This window comes from Macadamia integrifolia, chromosome 6, assembly GCF_013358625.1.
Source record: "Macadamia integrifolia cultivar HAES 741 chromosome 6, SCU_Mint_v3, whole genome shotgun sequence".
Classification (NCBI taxonomy): domain Eukaryota; kingdom Viridiplantae; phylum Streptophyta; class Magnoliopsida; order Proteales; family Proteaceae; genus Macadamia; species Macadamia integrifolia.
The window spans coordinates 20,056,527-20,069,240 of NC_056562.1; the positions used below are offsets into that span (position 1 = coordinate 20,056,527).

General features: G+C 37.8%; 1 long non-coding RNA gene across 1 annotated transcript; it reads right to left on the minus strand.

Moving 5' to 3' along the window:
* Positions 1-2,840: 2,840 nt before the first annotated feature.
* LOC122082887 lies at positions 2,841-5,611 on the minus strand. Its single transcript, XR_006141441.1, has 2 exons — positions 4,172-5,611; positions 2,841-4,056 (listed from the first exon to the last, which is right to left on the minus strand). It is a non-coding gene; the product is annotated as an uncharacterized LOC122082887 (long non-coding RNA).
* Between the last annotated feature and the right edge of the window lie 7,103 nt (positions 5,612-12,714).

Genomic DNA, 12,714 nt, shown 5'->3' on the forward strand with positions numbered 1-12,714 from the left:
CCTAGGCAAGTGGGGGGCGTACATTACTTCCAATTAAAGGGGTAGGCCTTGTCTTACTCGGATGTTTCTCTACCAAATAAATAAACTCAGAATATTATTTTACATGGAAAAAATCGTCTGCAATTTGGATCTGGTATAATTTCGTGAAATACCATTTTCAGGGAGTGACACGTGTATTGATACCAATGTAATGGTCCAGATCTGATTTAAATGACTTTTCACTGATTTAAGGCTTTATTACCTGTACCAGATTTGGATCATTGCATTGATATCAATACATGTGTCATCCCTGAAGGTGGTATTTCACACCCCAAGGTCATGTGGGTAAAACCCGCAAACTGGCAAAGGAATAAGGAAAGTTCAAGCATAGTGACAAGCTTTCTCAGTGATGGAAAAAAGATGAAGATCGGGCGAGGGTTGAGGAAGTTGAAGTTGAAGCGAACAGCGTGAGAGAGTTTTCGCTCCTCTGTTGCGATCTCTTACCGTCCTTCTGGTTTCTGTATCCTTGGTGTGGGTGTTCACTATCAGCGACATTCTCCTTTCTTGCTTCTCTTTTCACTCTCTTCTTGGACCCCGGTGTCTCTTCTGATTCTGGTTTTCATCGCTAAGCTCAACGATCCTTCTGATCCCTTTTCTGACCATCGGAAAGTTGCCGTTCTTTGTTTGGATAAAAATCCTCTGTTGTTCTAATCTCCTGTTTTTCCATGTTTTGCTAGGTGCAGAACGTGACACGTGGACAGTCCATCATCAACGGTCAAGATTAAGAAGGTTGGTTGAGGCTACCAAAACCAGTTTACAAGTGTGGATGACTCGAACCGGTTCACCCAAATAGTAAGGTTTAGAATAAGTTCTGAAATTTGAATTTCAGAACATGTAAAAGCTGGGTTTCCCTCGTTGATGTGCATCTCTCTCTCTCAACCCGCTCGCTGCATCTCTCTTGCTCACAAGTGAAAACTACCATTGGTTGAAGCTCACGAATGAATCTCCCCCTTAGTCTCTCTGTCCGACGCTCTCATTGGGTTTGAATCTGAAAGGAGCTCTGGGAGGAGAAAACCCTAGGTAGCAAGGTTCCTCTTCACGAAGTTCTGCACCTAGCAAAACATGGAAAAACAGGAGATTAGAACAACAGAGGATTTTTATCCCGGTTGCATTTGAAGCTTTGGTTGTTGAAATTGAAAGAGAAGGAAAGATTGGATCTATGAAGTGTTTCTGTTTACAGTTTTTGTAAAAAGAGGAAGGAAAAAAATTTAGGAGGTGAGAGTTGTGATCTGTTAGTGTTGGTGTTAGTGTTAGTGTTAGGGATGATCAATCTTACTCCTCTACCTGTAAAGGATGCAATCTGCAATAGCACAATCTGTCTTACTTTAGCTTAGATCTTCAAATGTGTTCGATGAAATGACTGTGAATCATCTTTAGAAATCAAGTAACCTTACCCTGTATGATATTAGTTTGAAATTTTATCCAAAACCTAGATCTGATCCTGAAAGAGGAAAGTTTTTTTCAAATCGAAAGAGAGAATCCGGCTACAGAGATGTTCAAGGAAACAAGGATTGTGTCTTTTGTTTCCTTTTGGATTTGTATTTATTGGTTTATGTGTTTTTCTTTCTCCTCGTTCTTCGAATCTACAGCAAAGAAGGAAATACTGTCTTTGTAGCTGTGGGGAAAGTAGCGACAAAGACGGAAATAGTGAAAAGAGTGGAAAAGTAGAGAGAGAGAGAGAGAGAGGAGAGAGAGAGAGAAGTGAATTCTACGAACCTCTTTAGCACCATTAGAGATCTGCTTTGCTATAATTTTGAAGATCAGTCGCCTGCGCTCGTCCGATGCTGATACTCTGCAACTGTTGATACTCCACACCTTTGGTTCTTGTGAAGACACTGTCGCTGTTTGGGTGAACCGGTTCGAGTCATTCACACTTGTAAACCGGTTTTGGTAGCCTCAACCAACCTTCTTAATCTTGACCGTTGGTGATGGACTGTCCACATGTCGCGTTCTGCACCTAGCAAAACATGGAAAAATAGGAGATTAGAACAACAGATATTTTTATCCTCTTTGTTTGCGTGATTTCATTATTCGTGTTTCAACATGTGGCATCTGCATGCGCTCCTCGATTTTCACCATTCTTCCCTATTGGCCACATGCACCTATCTTTACTAAATTTGCTTAACATGCATTGGCGCCCCTGTCTGAAGATAAATTGGCGGGCAGACCGATCTCACAGAGGATTATGAGATCATTCACAGAAGTTACCAACAGGGCCTGCATTTCTGAAATTAAAATGGATGGGTACCGCTATGCATGGTCAAACAGACAATCTGGTGTACATCATATAGAAGCCAAACTTGATCGATTCTTTGCAAATGATCATTGGCTGGTTCTACACCAATCGGCTTGGGTCATCGATTCTTTGCAAATGATCATTTTCTTTTCGCTCAAAGCTACGTGCTCTGGCTTATACTCTTAGAAACAATGTGGGGGACATTACCCAGAACCTTGACAAAGTGCGAGCAGCCTTAAATCAACTTCAGGATGTTGACCCCACCTTCAGGGATCACCAATGGTTTGAGCAGGAGAAGTTACAATTGATCACTCTAACAAAACTACTGCAACAAAAAGAAGTATTCTGGAAGCAGAATGGACGAGTAAGGGGGATGAAATACTCGTTTCTTCCATGTTTTGACTATGAAAAAAAGGGTAAGAAATGAAATCAAGCTCATTAATTTTCAGGGGTTAAGTCTTACATCAGATCAGGAGATTGGTTCTGCTTTTCAGAGTTTCTACAAAGACCTCTTCTCCACATCAAATCCTGTGCTTGATGACTGCTATTTCTCCCCATTATTGGGTCGGGTTACATCGGATGATAACTCCAAGCTCACTGCTCCTATAACCAGCCAAGAAATATGGAATACAATTCAGGCCATGCCAGCCCTTAAGTCACCAGGACCGGATGGCTTCCCTGGAGTATTTTACAACAAAACATGGTCGCTCATCAGCAATGAGGTAACAGAGTGCATTTTGAATTTCTTCAGCTCTGGTACATTCAATCTTCCTCTCAATTTCACTTATGTTGCCCTCATACCAAAGGTGTCTCATCCCACCACAGTAACTGATTATCGGCCAATCAGTCTTTGTAATTTTATTTACAAAATGATTTCCCGAATCATTGTGGGGAGGCTTAAGCCTATACTAAACAGAATTATCTCTTTCAGCCAGAATGGCTTTATAAAGGGTAGACATATACAAGATAATATTCTAGTTGCTAATGAAGTAATGCACAAGCTGAAGAACACACGCAGAGGTCGCACTGGATTCTTCTCACTTAAGGTGGACATGAGCAAGGCATATTATATGCTTGAATGGTCTTTTTTGAAGAAAACTCTTCTCAGCTATGGGTTTGATGACGGGTGGGTCAAAAAGGTTATGTTTTGTGTGGAGACCCCCCAGTTTGGCATATTGATTAATGGGGAGCCTCACCCTTTTTTCAAACCCTCTAGGGGGTTACGTCAAGGTGATCCAATGTCGCCTTATGTTTTTGTCTTGTGTGCTGAGTTGCTTTCTTCACATCTGGTATTCAAATCTGCAAAGGAGGTGAGCGGTTAACTCACATGGCGTTCCCCGATGACTTGATCTTCTTTGGCGAAGTCACAATGCCTGAGGCCAGGAACCTGAACCACATCCTTAATACTTATTGTTGATTTTCAGGACAAAAGATCAATATACAGAAGACACGAGCGCAATTCAGCAACAATGTATCATCTGAGGTCAAAAGACTGTTGAGAGAGTTTTTCCAGATTGCACCTACGCAGTCTCTTGGTAAATATCTGGGCATACCATTGATAAGCCGCAAACTCTCAAGGTCACACAGAAGATTTAATCAACAGAGTTTCTCAGCGTCTGCAACACTGGAAGGCGCAATTTTTGAGCCCAGCGGGAAAGTTAGTACTTATTCAGTCAACTCTTGCTGCACAACCGCTATACGCCACGTCTTGCTTTGAACTGCCCCATTTAGTTCATAAAGCTCTCGACTCTATTGGTCCAATGGTAGCACTTCGCATGTCCCTACAATTTCGTGGTTCACAATTTGTCAACCTCGAAGATTTGGGGGTTTGAATGTTAAAACTTCAGCATCGATGAATAAGGCCCTACTGGCAAAGAAGGGTTGGGAAATCCTTACACAATAGTCCTCGCTTTGGGCTCGACTCATGAAACAAAAATATTTTCCCCATTCATCATTTTTGGAAGCCAAGTGACCGTCAACTGCGTCGTGGGGCTGGAAATCAATATGTTCGGCGAGGGACCTTCTCAAAAAAGGAATTTTTAGACAGCTGGGAAATGGGCAATCCATAAATCCTTGGTGCGACTTCTGGATTCCACAATGCCTTCCACCTTCTGCCCCTTACCCCCTTCCTCAAAGTGCTCCTCAACTGTGGCAGCCTTCATTGATCCTCACACCAAGACCTGGAGAAGAGATTTACTTCTTATTTGGTGGTCTCCGGAGATTGTATGGAGAATCCTGGCAATTCCCATTCCTACTAGCCCAACTTCTATGAAGATAGATATGTATGGGCAGCAACGTCAAATGGATCTTTTACAGTCGCCTCGGCCTACAGTATAGCAGTCAACGGGTTTAGGGATTGGACATCCACCACCACCGTGCCGTGGCTCAAGCTGTGGCATCTGCCATCTGCCATCTACCCCAAAGATACATCATCTCTTGTGGAAGATTCTGCATAACTGACTCCCTCTACCAGATCTCTTGAATAACAGAGGTTTTTCCTTAGACCCATATTGTCCCTTTTGTCGCATTGAGATGCAAAGTGCAAATCACCTGTTCATGCACTGCCCTCACATTTCACCCATTTGGCAGACAGGCCGGTCTCCATCTTGAGCTTGACAGCACTTCCATATCTACAGGTATTTTCAACATCATCAAAGCCTATCGGACTATCAACAGGGATACCATTATAAAAACTTCACTTCAGTGCAATGTAATCTGGAGGATCTGGTCCGCCTATTGGGACTTGATCTTTGCTCGAAAATCCTTTAATCCAATCCTATTGCTTAGACAGGCTATCAAGGATGCCAAAGATCAGAGCTCTACCTCTGTGCCCAGGCTGACTTGCTCTAACATTTTTGTATCTTGGAAACCTCCTCCCCACGATGTATGGAAGTTTAATGTGGATGGTGCGAGCAAAGGAAATCCGGGTTTGGCGGGGATCGGAGGAATTTGTCAAAACTCTGATAGTAACTTTGTCTGCTGTTTCTAGGCTGGTATCGGATTCAACCATGCAATCACTGCTGAAGTTTGGGCTATCCGTCAGGCGCTTCTGGTGGGTTGCTCCCTCAACTTTCATTCCATTATAATAGAGAGTGAAAATCTTTTAGCTATTAATCTCCTCAAGGGCATGGTGTCTTCTTGTCCTTGGTGAGTTTCCAACCTCATTTCCGATTGCCAACAGCTGGCCACATCCTTCTCCTTTATCAGATTTCAGCATACCTCTCGGGAGGTTAATGCAATAGCTGATCGCCTAGCATCTGAAGCTGCTACTTCTCAAAACCTCCTTCCTCTTGAGACACTCTGTTTCCCACTTTATCTTTGCTTCTTTTTATGATAACTGCGCTAGTTGTGTTTTTCTAAGGTAATGAAATGCATTTTATCAAAAATAAAAATTAAAATAAATTAAAATTAAAAAGGTAGGGATATCTTTTCATAGCATCCTATGACTGGGCATAGAAGGCACACCAGGTTACTAAATTGTGAAAGGAAAGGAGTGAAGTGAATTAGTGGTAAAGCTAGGGGTGAAAGTTTGACCTTGACAACCCGAACTCGTCCTAACTCGCCCTGAACCCGAATAGGACTTAGACCAAGTTTTTTGACCTTGAGGGCGGGTTAGGGTTTAAAAAACCCAACACCCAGGGTTGGGTTAGCTCAGGTTGAAGCCTCAACTCGATCCAACCCAACCCAACCAGGCTCGAAATTTAACCCTGAAATTTTATATTATAATTTAGGGTTTCTATTAGTATTTTATTTTTCTATAATTTTTTAATGTATAGGATATGAGTGGTAAAAAAGGGTCAATCAAGATTAATTCAACCATTGCAAAAGCCAGAATAAGTCCGACCCAACCCAACCCTGGTAGGATCAATTAGGGCCGAGGAGGGTTGAGCCGGAACATAAATCTAGCAAGGTTGGATTAGGCCTAGGTTGAATTTTGAGGATCTAGGGTTGGGTTAGGGTTTTAAGAAATCTGGCCCAATCCGACCATGTTTCACCCCTATGTAAAGCAAAGTAAAATGAATAGGGAGAGGGAATTAATGTAAAGGTGTCAGTTAATACAGTTTTGATTCGGTGTAAGAGACAGAAAGGAGAAACTAAAATAGGTAGCAGGACTAGAGTGCATTTCTAATATCAAAATCAATACAGAACTGTTCGATTTTGATACAATTTTTATCGATTTCATAAATGGTTCCTTATTCGGTTTTAATAAGTAATAGTCACTATGATTTTTATTTAGTTTGAAAATCCAAATATTGAGGAGTGTGTAAATATAATATATGAGATACTTTTTTTTTATACATATGGATTTTTATCAAATTAATCATTACCAACACAATTATCTCACACTATTGCTTATTAAATTACAATCTGAATCCAAATACCAAGATACATATATAATATCTTAGGTGTATAATTTATAATTATTATATACGTGTATTCTCAGTTTGGGAATATGTAGTTCAATATGGTTTGGTTGATTTTGGATTTTTACGGAAACAATATTGTACTGAGAAAGATTCCTTTACTCGATACTAAAATCGTATCAACCCTTCTTCGGTTTGATTCAATTCAATAAGTTTAAAGCATTGGTTTTTCGCATTCAATTTTGATTCCAAATTGACACCATTATTAAACTCTATAGGCCAACCTGCAATCTCTACAGCCAACCAATGGAACACTACACATCTCAGAAAGCAGAGATAATGTGAGGAATACAATATATTAAAAAAAAAAAAAAAAATGTTATCAAGTTCAATAGCATACTCTAGCTCCTCTCTGTTTCTCTCCCTCCTCCTCCCAAATAGGGGCAAATAAATCTCAATCCCCACCCCCAAACCCCCCACCCCAAAAAAAAAAAAAAGTGTTCTCAATTGAGGCATTTTATTGAAAGGAGTTTTAACCTAACTTGATGCGAGAATATGGGAGATCAGAATATTACAGAAGCTAGGAAGTAAGGGTATCAAAATCAAACCGAACTGAGCTGTTTATACTAGAACTATGAAAATGTTTAATAAAATGGTTTGATTTATTTAATGTTTCAATTTTGGTTTTGACAATTTAAATTCATTAAGTTTTGATTTTAATGTTAAAATAAATAATATCCTCTTGAATCTTCTACATCCTCATGGCCTCACCATTGATAAAATTGTTTTTGCTTTTTTTTTTTTTTTTCGCTTCTTTTTTTTTTAAAGCAATTCATTCAAAATCCAAAAACATGAAGTAGGTTTTTATTAAATAATTCTTTATACCCTTTTATATAAGAATATGTTTATATTAAATAATTGCTTATGTTTTCTTTTTCTTATGAGAATGGGTTTTTGGGTGCGACATTTTCTATGAAACCATTTAGGAACTATATAACCATTTATTTAATAAATAATTCGATTTTGATTTCATTATATTAAACCATTTAATAAATAGTTTGATTTTAGTTTCTACTTCTAACATTGTGAATTGAACCAAACTGTACCGTTTAACTAAAACTGCACATCTACACTGTTTAACACCCTTAGTATGAAGTAAAATATATTCTCAATGGTAAATCTGGTTGGGGATGTGGCCTCCACTAGCGCCCTTTATAAACTAATAATGGATCGTCATTGGCTCTCACCTTCTTGCTTAGCCTTGCCACTATGATTGCAAGAACTTTTCATTTGTATACAACAACAACAGCAACATCTAAAACCTTTACTGTTTTCTCATGTAACTCGACTACATGGAGATTTCAAGCAAGGATGAATACGAGAATCCTTTATTGTTTTGAATTTATTTCACTTAACTTCTAACCAAACGGACCCTAAAACATTCTCATAGGGTTTCAACCCATACTCCTACGCAATGGTGAGGGACAGTAAAGAGTGAAAGGTGTTTTTGTTAAATGCATAGACGATGAAGTGGTTAGTGTATTTACAAAACAACCCTCATAATATATTCACAGCTGAAACAAGTCAAAGTCTAATTGGTGAGGAACAATGGGACTCTCTTATCCATTTATACAAGACCAAATAGAAACTCGTTAATAGTCCAAGTTGACCAGTTATACCATGTTGTGGTTGTTAGGATTTTTATGTGGGCTTAACTGATATTGATTGATCCATTGGGCCCAAGCAATTATAGACACACTCTTATTAGGAAACTCCTAGCTCTTTCCATTGTGAGAGTGGAATAGGGTTTTAGGGATTCTATTATAAATAGAATACTGACGGTCCCTGCAGCCATTACTTTTACTTAATGCCTTATTGGTTTTGGGAGCACGGCTTTCTCACAATAGCAAGTGCACAGAAAGAAAGGAAACCCTAGAGTAAGAGGCTGCAGAAGATCTCAGTAGTAGGACTCCACTTGCGTAGTTCGTCATTGTCATCTTCAGTGGGAGTGATGTTTAACCACATGGGACAGAGGTTCATGATCTATGTTTATGGGACACAGGTACTTCTTTATTCCCATTTATGGTTCATGTCATGGTTGTCCCATTGATTATTATAGATATGGTAAATCTATATGGTTATGTATTCTAAGATGGGATACTTTATTGTTCTTGGTTTAGGGACTACACCTATGATTAATCTTTTATGATTGACTGATGATTCTTGTATTCTAAACACTATAGGGTTATTCATATGTTTAATATGGTAAAGAGTCCCCAACAATTGGTATCAGAGCCAACCCTTACAGTGTTAGAATCAAGGAAAATTGATTTTGTATAGGGTTTGTGTCCCAAACCATGAAAATCATAATTTTACCATTACTTAAAGATCCTATATGGAAAAACTTTCTTCACGAAAGTTGTAGAGCACAAAAATACGGTCGCGGCGGTATGCCGCAAGTCACCGAAAACCTCTGGACGCGCCGACACATGCCGCTGGAAACCGGCTACCAAAGGAGAGAGATTTTTTTTTTAATTCAAAAAAAAAAAAAAAGGGCGGCGAGTCATCGCCGGGTCACCTCGGAAACCCTACCGAGTTAACCCGGGGTGTAGTGGGTCAACTCATGACCAACTCTGTTTGACTCGATCAAAGGTTGATCGAATCGTTGACCAATTGACTCGGATTTTGACCCAGAATCAATATGCCTAAATCGGATTAGACCGGTTGGCCGAACCGGTTGGTTTGGGAAACTAGATTGATTTTGATATATTTTTAGTTCAGCAACTTCAAATGGCTCGTACAGGAAAACGGTGAAGAATTTTTCACCCTGGTTTTTTGCGTTGAATCCAGTTTTTCGTGCTCTTCGTTTTGATATATTATGAGCCTAGTTTTGATAAAATTTTATGATTTATTTTGTATAAGTTACAAGTATGGGTGATTAATGATTCTTTATGATTTTCCTATTAATTGAAAGAAATAAAAGAAAATCAACTCATACATTACTTGCATATCAGAATATGAACTTGGTTATTCTTGGTAATGTAGTTCATGCTTTTGTTTATGAATATTTTTATTCATGCTTAAACAATCCCACTTTTAGCTACCGGAATGAATTTGTAGACTATTACAATAAGATTGGGTGGAATCCACCAAAGTGGTAAAGTTCAACCTTATTGTAATAGAATACAAATCAAAGTCTTCTTTGTTTGAAAAGACAGAGAATAATGATTGGTAGCAAAGTTGCTAATGTTCACCAAAATGTGACATTATCAAAGAAAGGTTAAAGTTAAAGCAAGTGAAAAACAGAATAGGGATTTCTCAACCTAGAAGATGCTATCCATCCAAAGATGGCGGTACTTTTCGAAAGTTAGAAGAAGTCTCGCAGTAATTGCAGAAACTTGAGTGGATTAGTATGAAGTTCCGGTTGACACTCTTGAAGTAATTGATAATTGAGCATTGTAATGTTTATTTTGTTAACAGTTACATGCTTGTTCTTTTACATGTAAATTGATATTTAGTTTATGTTTAAATAACCCACAAATTTAAGCTGCCAGGTGTAGTTGTAAGCTATTGCAGTGGAATTGATGGAACCCACCAAAGTGGTAAAATCTAAGATTACTGTAATAGGTTTACAACTCAAAGATTTTGTCTTATATTCAAAGACATAGAAAATTATTAGCAGGAATTAGGTAATGTTTGCCCAAATGCGACATTATCAAAGACATGCATAAATGCAAGTGTACTCTAGGCAGACCTTAACCTAGAAGTTGTTATGCATCCAAAAGTGATAGTAATTTTTTAAGTTGAAGAGCTCCCATGGTCATTGTAGTTTTTGAGTGGACTAGTGCATTCCAGACCTAAAGGTTGAGATTGTAGTTCAGTTGACACTTTGATTATGTTTAATGGTTAGTGATGTAATGTTGGTTTTTATTGATGTTACATGCATTAATTAAATATCGAATGGATTATTCTTCCTTGAGTTGAACCATTAAGCTAATGTCTTTAAAAGTGGCTTGAGAATATAGAGGTCTACATATGTTTCAAGGACCTAGTTTTCTATACTAGGAGAACCAAATCAATAGTTTGGTATTATGCTTTTAAAGCAAAGTTTTTTGCCCTAAAAGGTATTGGACAGTTGATCAATGGCAATAGGGTGGATGAGGGTTTCATCACTATGACCATAAGTTATAGGTTTATTTAATGTGTTATTTTTTGTATTCCGATTGGATCAATTCGGATTGGTTGGGTTAGATTAATGTCGATTTTGATCAATCCAATACCAAGTTCTTAAACACTACCATTGTTCTCTGAAAACCTATTTATGAACATTAATTGATAAATGTTTGGTTTCTTTTGTTTTTGGGCATATGTGAACAAGTTTATATGTATATCACATTTAAAGAATTGTGTTCTCTAATAAATGGATTAATTTATGACTGGTCGAACCAAGTGGGAGAATAAAAGTATGGATCTTAAGCTATTTTATGTGGCTTGACCAGTGGGAGAATAAATTCGGTGTACTAGGTTGCTAGTGGGAGGATGTTACTAGTAGAAGGTCAGTATACTAGGTTGCCAGTGGGAGAATAAATTCGGTATACTAGGTTGCTAGTGGGAGAATAAATTCAGTGTTCTATATTATTTTTCATGCAAAAGAATTATTTGAAGTTTTGCATTGATTTATTATTATCATGATATTGAATAATGATTTATGGCTGAAATATATAGTAAATTCATATTCATGTCATTTTGTACTTGAATGTTTTGTTTAAAACACCCTATGATGGATAAATATATTAGAATTAAACTGGGTGTGAGATTTCGCATATTTTATGCTGCACAGTATATTTCTAGGAAGCTATGAAAAGATTTGATGGAATCCACCAAAGTGGCACATCCTATTATTTCATAGTTTTTCCAAGCGTAGCAAAGTTGGTGACATTTGCCCAAAGGTGATGTCACCCAAGTTAAAGAAAATACATGTATGGAAAGGACTATAACTTAGAGGTTTCTAAACCCACATGTGATAAAAGTAATTGTATTTTCACAGTAAATTTGGATTTACAAGAGGACCAATACATTCTTAGCCCAAAGGATAGGAATGTAGTTACGGTTGTGACTCTTGTGTATTTTATCTGCTAGATGTACATTTATTGTGTAGTTTATCTACTAGGTGTACATATTAAATTTTCTAGCCCGGTTATTTGGTGTGTATGATTCATACATGAGATTCTTAGGGTTACTTGATCGGGTTTTAACTCTCAGGGAACCCAAACAGGTGTTGTTGCTGAACAAAGCACAACTGAAGGGAAATAGGAACAATAAAATTGCCCTATTAAGTTTATAATGACTTTGGAGTAATTTTGAATTGATTTTATCTTAAATTCTGTTCTCTGAATTATTTATGTACATTTATGCTTCATTTGTTTGTGTTGTCTCTGATTGTGTAAGAAACACATTAAAGCATACACTTTTGTACATATATTCATCTCTAATGTGAAAAACATGATAGGAATGAGTGAAACCCACCAAAGTGGTACATTCAGTTCAATTGTGTGTTTCCCAAGGTAAATGTGACATTTGCCCAAAGGTGATGTCATCCAAGTTTATCGACAAAGTACTTAAGAGCCATATTTTCTGACATTGGTGTTATTGAGGTTTTTGACATGCTTGGTTAGTGGGAGTTTTATGATCTCATTTAACCAAATATATCATGGTGGTAAAAGCCAAAGTTTAAATGTTGTACTTGTTAAGATTTATTGGCAGTGCTTAGCCAAGGTAATTGACGATATTTTGTCAGAATTTGTGATGTATGGTGGTATTTAGCCTATGTCCAAAGAAGTGGTGATTTACCATAGGCGGTTTGCCAAAGTTTGTGATTTATGGTGGTATTTAACCTAAATCCATAGAAGTGGCAGTTAGCCATAGGGGTATGCCAAAGTAAGATATTAATTCAAGAAAAGGGCAGTTTGCCAAGTGTTGATTAATATCAAAGTTTTCTACCTGTGAGGTTTTCAAGGTAGGCTGATCTTTAGATCAAGAAAGGACCTATAAGGAGATGTATATTTCATGTGATCA